Consider the following 13,814-nt stretch of genomic DNA (forward strand, 5'->3'; position numbering starts at 1 on the left):
CCTTAACAATCAACACCTTCTGACCAAATGTCACGTAGTTCTAATGATTTGATGTAGGCAGATATGATAGGGTCTTTTAAGAGACTCCTGGATAGGTACATGGAGCTTAGAAAAATAGAGGGCTAAAGGTAACCCTAGGTAATTTCTAAAGTAATTATATATTCGGCACAGCATTGTGGGCCAAAGGGCCTGTACTGTGCTGTAGGCTTCCTATGTTTCGATGTTTTTACTTACTAACAGAGCAACACCACCCCCTCTGCCTCTCTTCCTGTCCTTTCGATACAAGGTATATCCTTGAACATTGAGCTCCCATATATAACCTTCATTCAGTAATGATTCAGTGATGTTCACAACGTCAAATGTGCCAATCTGTAACTGTGCTACAAGTTCATCTACTTTATTCTATATGCTGCATGTATTCAAATACAACACCTTTCATCCTGTATTCACCTTTCAATTCAGTCTTCACAGTGGAAGACATTTGCAGTATACCGGACATTCAAGAGTGTCAGGGCAGTGAAGTATGTGCAGTGAAAATTACGACTGAGGAGGTGCTCAGGGAGCTTAATAGTCTGAGGGTGGATAAATCTCCTGGACCTGATGGAATGCACCCTCGGGTTCTGAAGGAAGTAGCTGGAGAGATTGCAGAGGCATTAACAATGATCTTTCAAGAATCGATAGATTCTGGCATTGTACCGGATGACAGGAAAATTGCAAATATTACTCCACTATTTAAGAAGGGTGGGAGGCAGCAGAAAGGAAACTATAGACCTGTCAGCCTGACATCAGTGGTTGGGAAGTTGTTGGAATCGATTGTTAGGGATAAGATTATGGAGTACCTGGAGGCACATGACAAGATAGGCCAAAGCCAGCATGGTTTCCTGAAAGGAGAATCCTGCCTGACTAACCTACTGCAATTTTTTGAGGAAATTACAAGCAGGGTAGTCAAAGGAGATGCAGTAGATGTGGTGCACTTGGATTTTCAGAAGGCTTTTGACAAGCTGTTTGGCTAGTTAAGAACCCATGGAATTACAGGGAAGTTACTAGCATGGGTGGCGTAGTGGCATCAGCACCGGACTTCGGAGCGAAGGCTCCCGAGTTCGAATCCAGCCAGCTCCCTTGCACGCTTTCCATCTGTGCTGGGTTGAGGTCGAGCTAGCAACTTAGCCTCGTAAAAACAAGAAAGCCTGCTAAGAAAACGCCGTCACGATGGCGTCCCGATGAATCCACTCGGAGTTAAGGGCTTTCTTCTTCTTCTTCTAGCATGGGTGGAGCATTGGCTCATCAACAGAAAACAGAGTGGTAATAAAGGGATCCACAGGGTTCAGTGTTGGGACCACTGCTTTTTATGATATATGTCAATGATTTGGACTATTGGATTATTTGGGGGTATTGTGGATAATGTGGAGGGCTGTTAATAGAGGTTACAGCAGGATATTGATAGGATGCAAGACTGGGCTGAGATTTGGCTGATGGAGTTCAACCCTGATAGGTATGAGGTGGTTCATTTTAGTAGGTCAAATATGATGGGAGAATGTAGCATTAATGGTAGGACTCTTAGCAATGTGGAGGATCAGAGGAATCTTGGGATCTGAGTCCATAGGACACTCAAAGCTGCTGTGCAGGTTGACTCTGTGGTTGAGAAGATGGTGCATTGGCCTTCATCAATTATGGGGCTGAGTTTAAGAGTCAGGAGATAATGTTGCAGCTATGTAGGACCCTAGTCAGACCCCACTTAGAGTACTGTGCTCAATTCTGGTCGCCTCACTACAGGAAGGACATGGAGACCATAGAAAGGGTGCAGAGAAGATTTACAAGGATATTGCCTGGATTGGGGAGCACGCCTCATGAGAATAGGTTGAGTGAACTCGGCCTTTTCTCTTGCAGTGATGGAGAATGAGAGGTGACCTGATAGAGCTGTACAAGACGATGAGAGGCATTGATCGTGTGGATAGTCAGAGGCTTTTTCCCAGGGTTGAAATGGCTAGCATGAAAGGGCACAATTTTACGGTGCTTGGAAGCAGGTACAGAGGAGATGTCATGGGTAAGCTATTTTTTTTTAACCGCAGAGTGGTGAGTGTGTGGAATGGGCTGCTGGTGACGGTGGTGGAGGCAGATATGATAGGGTCCTTTAAGGGAATCTGGATAGGTACATGGATCTTAGAAAATTAGAGGGCTATGGGTAACCCTAGGTAATTTCTAAGGTAGGGACATGTTTGGCACAGTTCTGTGGGCTGAAGGGCCTGTATTGTGCTGTAGGTTTTCTATGTTTCTATTAATGGATTTGTGGCTAAGTTTGCCAATGATACAAAGATAGGTGGAGGAGCGGGTAGTGTTGAGGAAACAGAGAGCCTGCAGAGAGACTTAGATAGTTTAGGGGAATGGGCAAAGAAGTGGCAAATGAAATACAATGTTGGAAATTGTATGGTCATGCACTTTGGTGGAAGAAATAAACAGGCAGACTATTATTTAGATCGGGAGAGAATTCAAAATGCAGAGATGCAAAGGGACTTGTGAGTCCTTGTTTAGGATACCCAGAAGGTTAATCTCCAGGTTGAGTCAGTAGTGAAGAAGGAGAATGCAATGTTGGCATTTATTTCTAGAGGTATAGAATATAAGAGCAGGGATGTGATGTTGAGGCTCTATAAGGCACTTGTAAGATCACACGGCATATTGTGCACAGTTTTGGGCTCCTTATTTTAGAAAGGATATACTGACATTGGAGAAGGTTCAGAGAAGATTCACAAGAATGATTCAGTGCATGCTCAGTCTTCCTAAAGTCCATCACCACTAATGTTGAGCTGCAAATGATTCAGCTTGCACCATTTGACAAAGTGTTCCATCAGGGCCCTGTATTTCATTTGCCCATCCTTCTTCATACACCCAACAATTCCTGAGTCATCAGAGAATTTCTGCAGGTGACGTGACTCAATGTTGTATCTAAAATCTAAGGTATACAGCATAATCAGGAGAGAGGTAGTGCTGTCCCCTGTGGGGCTCATCAGAGCTATCATTGTAGGCCTCCCTTTGGTGCCCTCCAGCTGAGCTGTGTGTTTTGTCAAACTCCTCAATGTCACCAATCATTTCAGGGACTTGTGGCTTGGCTAGTAGCAAATATTCCAATTCAACTATCTTGTCAGGGTTAATCCAATTATGCTTAGGGAATCGAATATCAAATTTGATGAACAAGTCTCCTTTTTCAACTTGATTACGACACCACAGCATTCCTTCTCCTTTTACAATACAAACACAATCTGGTTTGATAACTTTCCCTGGAGGATACTTCACAACTATATGCCATCCATCTAAATGATGGAACATGAATTGAAAACCACTTCAACAAGACCAGTTTTGTGTGTCACGTGCAAGCCAACCTTCTCTCTGAAACACCAGGTGTTCCTTCTCCTGTAGTACAACGATAATGTCACCAAGTTCTACAGCAAGTGGAATTTGCTGTCCGTGAATCATACTTTTGTCTGTATGAACTTCTATAATCTTCATTTCTTTTATCATTTTTATCCCCTCACATTTTCTGCATCGATCCTTTTCATTGATATCTTCACCTTCTCCATTACAATCAGAGCACACATCTGCTGAACCATTCCTAGTGCTAATTGTCTAATCATGATCAATACAGCTCATCTCCTGCAAGCACTGCATTTTTGAACAGACACCTGCCTTGCTACCTTGACCACTACATGAATTGCTAGGACATTTTTGCTCAGCTGTAGTTTTGAAGGTTATACAAACCTTCCGAGGAAACCTTGAGCGGGATGCACCATATCCTTTCCCCTTCATCTGCTGTTCCAGTTTCTACCTTGGCTGACCGTGAACTCAAGGAGACATGAGAAAATATTGTCCATTGCACCTCCTCCATCACCACAACTCTCATAGACCTTGTTCACCGTAGCATCATAAAGTTCCCATTTCTCTTGATTTAATAAAACTTCATAAGTAAAGCTTATTTCTTTAAACTTATCACCAGCATGTGGGTTTTTATCTGGATGGTATTCCTTAGCTAACCTGCAGTATGTCTTCTTGAGCGTCATGGCATCAGACAGGTCCCCAAGAATTTCACAGAGCTCCTGATACCATCATGATAGAGGAGGAGGAATGCAAGCACCAGTCACAAGTAGACTAAGGAATACCATCATAACTGTCACACCATGGGTTTTGGTGAGGGTCACATGCCCTTATGAAAGATTTTTTTTAAAAATCAGATGACAGGCCTCAATAACTCATTCAGTGCATAGAGTGTTCATGCTGTGCCATAGAAAAAGTGCAAAAATATTTACAGTGCAAAATGGCAAAATAACAAAAATGACAAGAGAAAATACAGATGTATACCATCAGATCTTTAGGACTAAGCTCCAAAACATCAGTCTGGAGTAATGCACCTCATCTTCCTTCTCCCTCACACCAAAATGAGCCTTTAAATAAGGATCTTCTTACTCAAGGAGAAAAGAGATAACCCATTCTTTGGAATGCAGGGGAAGTTGCTACCATGAGCCTGAACAATTCCACGAAACTGAAAAACAGAATTTCACATCTTTCTTCAAAATCATAAATGTCCACAAATACAGTCATTGCAATAAGATCACAATGACAATGTGCATCAAAAACTCATCAACAACTACCCGTTCTCTTGGAGCCAGCGCTCTTCCCATCCTCCAAAATGAACTCTTCCACTGAGCCAGCGAAGAGCATGTGCCACCGCAAACAGGCGGCTTGTTTAAGACCCTGACCCCACCCATCAGGGGTCCCATCCCTGTAGTTGACAGGATGCGTCATAGTATGCCACTGTCCTGGAGTGTGCAAGTGCAAGCATAAGAGTCCATGCATTTGCTCAGAACGTGCACCTGATAAGCACAATGTCAGCACTGCCAGACAGGGATAATGAAAATTATCGGGCTACTTGGGGTGGGAGGGAAAAGATTCTTATGGCAGATCTGCTCTGTCACAAATACCAAGATCTGTTAGTCTCAGCAGAGACATACATAATTCAAATAAAATGTGAATTTAGCATTTTTATGAGTTTTTTTTATAAAATGCAACTATGTTATCAGAAAAGGCAAAGGCTACCTTGAACTTCAAATCACCAAAATTACAAGCTTTCTGGACCCCCAGCAATATCCAATAGACAATGCCTGACTTGTAAACATGGCAGACCGAATTTGCCAATATATGGAGTGGACAGCTGTGTTGGTACACGGATATCATAAATGCGTCAGAAGCTGGGCTAGAGAGGTACCAGAAATAACATGACATAAGGCTACATAAGAAAATATTATAAAGATAAATTTAATGACTATTTTATAATGGGAAAGAACTTTAATGAAGTAGGTTCAGAATGTCAGGTCATGGCAGCCAATGCTTAGTGACCAAAGGTGGAAGAAATCAAAATTAGGATTGCATAAGAGAACAAATTGGAGATAGGTTTTGTGATATATCAGTCACTGTTTCAGCTCTGTCAAAACATACTTGTGATTTCTTTTTGCCTTTGTATGTCCCATTCCTCCTTAAAACTCCGTGTCCCTTCTTATATCTCTACATCCATTTATTTCAGATTAAACACTGAGTTTCCTTGATAGGTGTTTATTATGCCAAGGCTCTGTTTAAGAGTGTGCTCCATGAATGTTACTGTTATTCTGCAGATTAGAATCTATCTTAGTTCTTTTTGTTAGTTAGGGCACTGAGAGGATATCCTTGCTACACTCAGTCACCACTTTGTACGGTACTTCCTGTACCTGATAAAGTCACCACTGAGTTTAAGTTCATGGTCTTCTGCTGCTGTAGACCATCCACTTCAAGGTTCAACATGTTGTGCGTTCGGAGATGCTCTTCTACACACCACTGTGGTAATATGTGGTTGTTCACGTTTTTGTCTCCTTCCTGTCAGCTTGAACCAGTCTGGCCTTTCTCCTCTGACCTCTGTCATTAACAAGGCATTTTTGCCCACAGAACTGGCACTTGCTGGATGCTTTTTTTCTGTTTTGTTTTTCCCAGAAACTGTTCTCACACAGCTCTAGAAAATGTTGTATGTGAAAATCTCAGGAGATCAGCAATTTCTGAGATACTCAATCCACCCTGCCTGGCACCAACAGTCACTCCAAAGTCAATGTCACTTAGATTACATTTCTTCCCCATTCTGAGGTTTGGGCTGACAACTGAACTTCTTGATCATGTTTTCATGCGTTCATGCATTGAGTTACTGCCACATGATTGGCTGATTAGATATTTGTAATGATGAGCAAGTGTACAGGTGTACCTAATAAAGTGGCCACTGAGTGTATATTTCAACTGTTAGCACAGGGTTGAACTTCAACGTCTACCTGAGCAGACACACTAACTTTCATTCACCATCTCCAAAAACGTAGCAATCTTTCTTGAGTGCCCGGTCTAGTTTAAGTGTTTAAATCTCAGATTGATGGTCTTCTGAACAGAGGGCAAGCATTAATGGAAGTTAATACTTACATTTTATTACTTTACTTTATTGTCGCCAAACAATTGATACTAGAGCGTACAATCATCACAGCAATATTTGATTCTGCACTTGGCGCTCCCTGGAGTAAAATCGAAGTAAATATAATAAAAATTAAATTATAAATCATAAATAGAAAATAGTAAAGAGAAAGTAAGGTAGTGCAAAAAAAAACGAGAAACAGGCCCGGATATTTGGAAGGTACGGCCCAGATCCAGGTCAGGATCCGTTTAAGCAGTCTTATCACAGCTGGAAAGAAGTTGTTCCCAAATCTGGCCGTACAAATCTTCAAGCTCCTGAACCTTCTCCTGGAGGGAAGAGGGACAAAAAGAGTGTTGGCTGGGTGGGTCGTGTCCTTGATTATCCTGGCAGCACTGCTCCGACAGCGTGCAGTGTAAAGTGAGTCCAAGGATGGAAGATTGGTTTGTGTGATGTGCGGGCTGTGTTCACGATCTTCTGCAGCTTCTTCTGGTCTTGGACAGGACAACTTCCATACCAGGTTGTGATGCACCCTAGAAGAATGCTTTCTGCGGTGCATCTATAAAAATTAGTGAGGGTTTTAGGGGACAGGCCAAATTTCTTCCGCTTTCTCAGGAAGTAAAGGCACTGGTGGGCCTTCTTGGCAGTGGACTCTGCTTGGTTAGACCAAGTCAGGTCATTTGTGATATTCACCCCAAGGAACTTAAAGCTTTTGACCTGTTCCACCTGTACACCACCGACGTAGATAGCGTTGTGCGGTCTGATACTCCTTCTGAAATCAACAACCAATTCCTTCGACTTGCTGACGTTGAGGGATAGGTTATTGTCTTCGCACTATGCCACCAGGTTCTTAATTTCCTCTCTGTACTCAAACTCATCATTACCCGATGAGTAATGATGATGGTGTCATCATTGTGGTGTCACCAGCAAACTTTTATATTGAGTTCGATGGAAACTTGACTACACAATCATGGGTGTACAGTGAGTACAGCAGGGGGCTGAGTACACAGCCTTGTGGGGCATTTTTAAGCATTTTACAGTGTATGTAGTACAACTTTGGCAATTCTAGTATTCAAAACTGTGGGCTGCTGAATTAACCTGACAAGTAACCAAAAGTTTGATTTCCAGTTTGAAACCAGTTTTGATGAAAAGCCCTGGAGTTGAAATGTCAGCAGTTCCTCTTCTCAAAGATGTTGTCAGACCTGCTGAATGTTTCCATCATTTTCTAGTTCTGGTTCTGAAGCTTTTCTTCATAATTGATTGGAAATAATGCACAGATGCAGTTCCTGTATCGATCTTTGCTCTACATTGTGCAAAGGAGACTGCATTGTGAACAATGCATTACAAGTCGCTGCTTCACTTGAAATCATGTTTCTCAACTTAGCCAAATGAGAGAGTAAATGTTTTTTTTTAAGTGTTGAGATCTTCTCTACATATGTGCAAATGGGATCATAGGAAGGGAAGAACTTATTGAGAGTGAATGAGAAATGGACCAGAGTGCTATAGAGGGAAAAGTTGTGATAAAATGCTGAAAGGGGAGGCCAAATGAATGATGAGTTTGCTGATGACAACATGCTGGAAGTGACACAAATGTCAAAGGATGACTGCTTTAACCAGTGGTGTGATAAATGAGAACACACAAAGCACAACCAGGGTTCTGGGAGAATTTGAAGGGCTGAAGAAGACAGTAGGGAATCTTCATGAATGAGCACCTTTTACTCCAGTAAAGAGGAGTTCTTTAGTGGGGTAAAAGGATGTTATATGGAATAGCTTTCGTGGAAAATGGCATCATTAGAACAAATACTATGAACTATAGATGCTGGCAGAAGAAAAACAATTCATTGAAGGAATGAGTGTTGAAGGAAGATTGGTCAAGGTTCTATTGGAAATCGGGGGATAATTATAGACATTGGTGAATAGGCCATTCTCAGAAAAGTATACTGAAAAGTCAAAGACAAGAAGATGGATGAAGGAATGTTCCACTTAAGGCAAAAAGTCTGCACTCCTGACATAAAAAACAGCCACAGCAATAAGTCTTACAGGTTCCCATTGCAATATCTTTTATTTATAGGAATGAATGAGGGAAAATGGAGTCTGTTCATGGCAAGAACAAATTCAGCTAGTTGGAGGAGGGTAATAATGGATGACGACAATTTTGGTGTTCCCTTCAGCCAATCCAAATGGCATATGTGGGAAGTATACAATACATGGATTAGTCACAATGATGCAGTAAAGTTTTGAGCTGGATACACAGATAAACATTTCAAAGGAAGTTTGGAAAAATTTCCATGTGAAGTGCCAACTGATAATGTTTCAGTTAATGATACATCTTAAGATATAGATAGATTATATCTATACGGTTGGCTGATGTGACTAACAGGGAATACATTCCAAAACAATCTTTGCTTGGATAATGCTATGAGGATTGATAGAAAGTTACATCTTTGTAAAGATTAAACATAATGCCTAAATCTAAGAGTTAAATCCTGCTGCCTAAACTAATGATCTGAAAATACAAGTTAAGATCCCATCATGCCAACTGAGGAGCTAAAATTACATCAGTTACTAATTTGTAAGAGATATTTTTGTTTTCCAGTCATTGCCCCCCCCCCCCTTTCTCTTCAGAAAAACATAAGAAGTAGGAGCAGGAGTTGTCCATTTGGCCCTTTGAGCCTATTCCGACACTCAATAAAGATGAGAACTAATCTGATCTCCACCTAACAGCCTTTTCCCCCACAGTCACTAATTCCCCTACGATATACTGTATAAAGTTATCTAACTGTATCTTGAATATATTTAATGAGGTAACCTGTACTGCATCCATGGGCAGAGAATTCTACTACTCCCTGGGAAAAGAAGTTCCTCCTCATCTCTGTCCAAAATATACTCCCTAAATCTTGGAGCTATGTCTCCTAGCTCTAGTCTCATCTACTAGTGCAGACAAATTTGCTGTCTATATCTTATATATCCTTTTCATAATGCTAATCCCCTCCTCTCTAGTATCAACCTGGTGAACTTCCTCTGCACTATCTCCAAAGCCAGTATATCTTTTGTCAAGCAAAGGGACCAAAAGCAGCAGGCAGTACTCAGGTATAGCCTCACCAGTACTCTGGACATTTGCAGAATAACCTCCCTACTCTTAAATTCAATCCCTCTAGCAATGAAAGCCAACAGTAAGCCTGACCTCAATTATTGGGAAGATAGTGGAGTCAATAGTTAGGGATGCGATTATGGAGTACTTGGTGACACAGGACAAGACAGGACAAAGTCAGTATGGTTTCCTTAAGAGAAAATCGTGCCTGATGAACCTGTTGGAATTCTTTCAGGAGATTGCACATGGGATAGATAAAGGAGATGCAGTGGATGTTGTATATTTGGACTTTCAGAAGGCCTTTGACAAGGTGCCATACATGAGGCTCTTTACCAAGTTAAGAACCTATGGTATTACAGGAATGTTACTGGCATAGTTAGGGCATTGGCTGATTGGTACGAGGTAGTGAATGGGAATAAAAGAATCATTTTCTGATTGGCTGCCGGTGACTAGTGGTGTTCTCCAGGGGCTGGTGTTGGTACTGCGTTTTATGATGTATATCAATGATTTAGATGATGGAATAGGTGGCATTGTTGCCAATTTTGCAGATGATACAAAGATTGGTGGAGTGGCAGGTAGTGTTGAGGAAACAGGCAGGCTGCAGAAAGACAGATAGCTAAGCAGAATTGGCAAGAAAGTAGCAAATGAAATACAATGTTGGAAAATGCATGGTCATGCACTTTGGTAGTAGAAATAAATAAACGGGGAGAAAATCCAAAAATCTGAGATGCAAAGGGACTTGGGAATCCTTGTGCAGAACATCCTAAAAATTAACTTAGTTGGAGTTGGTGGTGAGGAAGTCAAATGCAATGTTAGCATTCATTTCAAGAGGTCTAGATTACAACAGCAGGGATGTAATGCTGAGGCTTTATAGCACTGATAAGACCTCACCTTGAGTATTTTGAACAGGTTTGGGCTCCTTATCTACGAAAAGATATGCTGACATTGGAGAGGTTTCAAAGGAGGTTCAGGAGGATGATTCCGGGAATGAAAGGGTTATCATATGAGGAACGTTTGATAGCTCTCGGTTTGAACTTGCTGGAATTTAGAAGGATGAGGGCGGGATCTCATTGAGACATTTCAAATGTTGAAAGGCCTAGACAGAGTAGATGTGGAAAGGATTTTTCCCATGGTGGGAGAGTCTAGGACAAGAGGGCACGGCCTCAGGATAGAGTGGCGTCCATTTAAAACAGAGATGTGGAGAAATTTCTTTAGCCAGAGGGTGGTGAATTTGTGGAATTTGTTACCACAGGCAGCTGTGGAGGACAGGATGTTGGGTCTATTTAAGGCAGAGCTTGATAGGTTCTTGGTTGGACATGGTATCAAAGGTTACAAGGAGAAGGCCACAAGTGGCGCTGAGGAGAGGAAAAAATGATCAACCATGATTGAATGGTGAAGCAGACTCGATGGGCCAAATGACCTAATTCTGCTCCTATACCTTATAGTCTTATTCCATTTACTTTTTCAATAATCTGTTGCACCTGCAAGCCAACCTTTTGTGATACATCCAAAATCGCCCCCAAATCCCTCTGCACAACATATGCTGTAATTTTTCACCATTTAAGTAACAACCTGAACATTTTCTCCATCCAGTATAGATGATCTGAAATTTACCAACATTGTACTCTCTCAGCCAGACCCTTGCCCACACATTTACCTATCTATATCTCTCCACATCCTCTGCACAATATGTTTTGACACTAAATTTAGTGTCACCAGCAAACTTAGATATGCTACATTCGGTCCCTTCTTCCAAATCATTACTGCTTATCATGAACAGTTGTGGGCCGAGCTCTGACTCCTGCAGCATTCTGCTCTCTCCTGATTACCAACTACAGTAACAGCCATTTATCCCAGCTGTCTGTCAATCGTCTATCCAAGCCAAAACATTCCATGTATCCTTATGGGTAAGTCTTTTATGCAGCACCTTATAGATCACTTCCCAGAAATCCGCCTGTTTCCCTATATCCACTGTGCTCATTACATTCTCAAAGAACTACAGTAAGTTTGTCAAACAGGGCCTGCCCTTCCTGAATCTATGCTGCATCTCCCTGATGGAAACTCTTCTATCCAGGCATCTCAGTATTTCTTCCTTAATGCTAGCTTTAGGCATTTTCCTGACTGCAGATCTTAAGCTAACTGACCTAGTTACCCACCTTTTGACTACATCCATTTTGAAACATTGGCACGTTTTATGCCTCATTCTTGACTTCCAAAGAATCTTTAGATCACAAAAATGTCAGGATCAAACACCAATCTATGCTAGCCAACTTTCCTTTCATTCTATCGTAGTCTCACTTTTTAGGCATAGCACATGATTTTAGATTGAACTACTGCACCCTCCATTTATATGACAATTTCATCGATACTGTGATCAGTCATTCCAAGAGGATCTCTAATTACAAAATTGTCAATTATTTACACCTCATTGCACAGGACCAGATCTAAAATAGCACTTGCATTTGTAGGGTCAGTAATCTATCACGGATGCATTCCATGAAGTCCTCCTCAAGAATGCCTCAACCAACTTGATTCACCCAACCTTTGTGCAATGCAGCTCCATTTCTGCATGCAGTCCTTGGCTTATTGCCTTGTGCCACTTAAGGTTATTACTTACTGACCTATATAGAAATATAGAAAACCTACAGTACAATACAGGCCCTTCGACCCACAAAGTTGTGCCAAACATTTCCCTACCTTAGAGATTACTAGGGTTACCCACAGCCCTCTATTTTTCTAAGCTCCATGTTCCTATCAAAAAGTCTCTTAAAAGACCCTATCATGTCCGCCTCCATCACCGTTGCTGGCAGTCAAGTTGTTTATATAGTAAACAACTTTCATCAGTGATGTTTTCCCTTTACAGTTCATAATCTCTACCCAAATGAATTCAATATTGTGCTTCTTAGATCTTATATCAGCTTTCACTATTGTCCTGATCTCATCCTTAATTATGAGCACTGCCCAACCTCCATTCCCTTTCTGCTTATCCTTCAGTATTACCTGATACTATTGGATATTTAATTCCGAATCGCCTCTACCCTATAGTGACATTTCTGTAATGGCCACTAAGTTATACCCTTTGGACTGATTTGTAGAAGTTCATTTAACTTGTTTCAACTACTACGGGCATTTAGATAAAGTGATCTTACACTCATTGTCCTTTAAGAATGTAGTAATTTTTTATGTCCTTTGCTTTTGAATTTTCTGTATTCCATTCTTACTTTTCTCTTTTCTAACTTCTGCTTTGATCTCTGCAATTGTTTTCCTGTCTTTCTGCATGCATTCCTGACCCCTCCCACATTGTTCAAACCCTCTCCAATAGCACTAGGAAACAATTCCCCTTGGACATTGATCCTGATCCTGCCCAGGTATAGACTAAATGGTTAGTACTGGTCCCACCTTCCCCAGAACCATTTTCAATGCCCTATGAATCTAAAATCCTGCACCACTGCTCAAGTCATATATTCACCCTAACTATGCAGCAATTCCTAATCTGACTAGCATGTGTCAAAGGCAGAAACCTGAGAATATTACATTTGAATTTAATTGACATTTTTGCGTACATCCTTCACGTATATGAGGAGTAAAAATATTTACGTTATGTCTCCATCTGAATGCGGAATGTGCAAATCATGGTAAATTGTAATAAATGGTATGTAAGTAAGATAGATATAACAGAACAGTCAATATAGTTTAGGATGCCCCACTTTTTAAGTTGTTTCCTTGCTCTCAAATTTCAACTTGTAGGACCTCATCCCTTTTCCTTTTCCTATATCTTTGCTACCTACATGCCCCATGACAACTGGTTGTTCACTTTCCCTTTTTAGAATATCCTGCTGCCACTCGGAGATGCCTCCCGCAGGATCTTCTCTGCCTTTTGATCACCTATTCTCAATCTTTCTTTCATTCTTAAATTGTGGTGTGAACAACTCACTAAATGTGTTATCTACATCATTCTCAGCACTGCTGGTAGTTCTGATGAAAATTTATTGACCTGTAACGTAGGCTGTTCAGACCAATGACTTGTCACATTGGGATCCAGTTGGCCTTGGCATAAGTTCTTTTTCTCTCTCCACAGCTACTACCTGACTTACTGAGTATTTCCAGCATTTCCTTCCTTGAAATTTCTAACATGTTTTTTTTTTGTTTTTGCTTATTGTTGATATAACTAATACCTGCTGGGTTTACATATTTGAATCAAAACAATTCTCAAATGAGACTGAACTGCGCTGAATAGGTAGCCACACAGCCACAGTCCAGCTG

Source organism: Hemitrygon akajei, chromosome 1, assembly GCF_048418815.1.
Source record: "Hemitrygon akajei chromosome 1, sHemAka1.3, whole genome shotgun sequence".
In the NCBI taxonomy this organism is placed as follows: Eukaryota; Metazoa; Chordata; class Chondrichthyes; order Myliobatiformes; family Dasyatidae; genus Hemitrygon; species Hemitrygon akajei.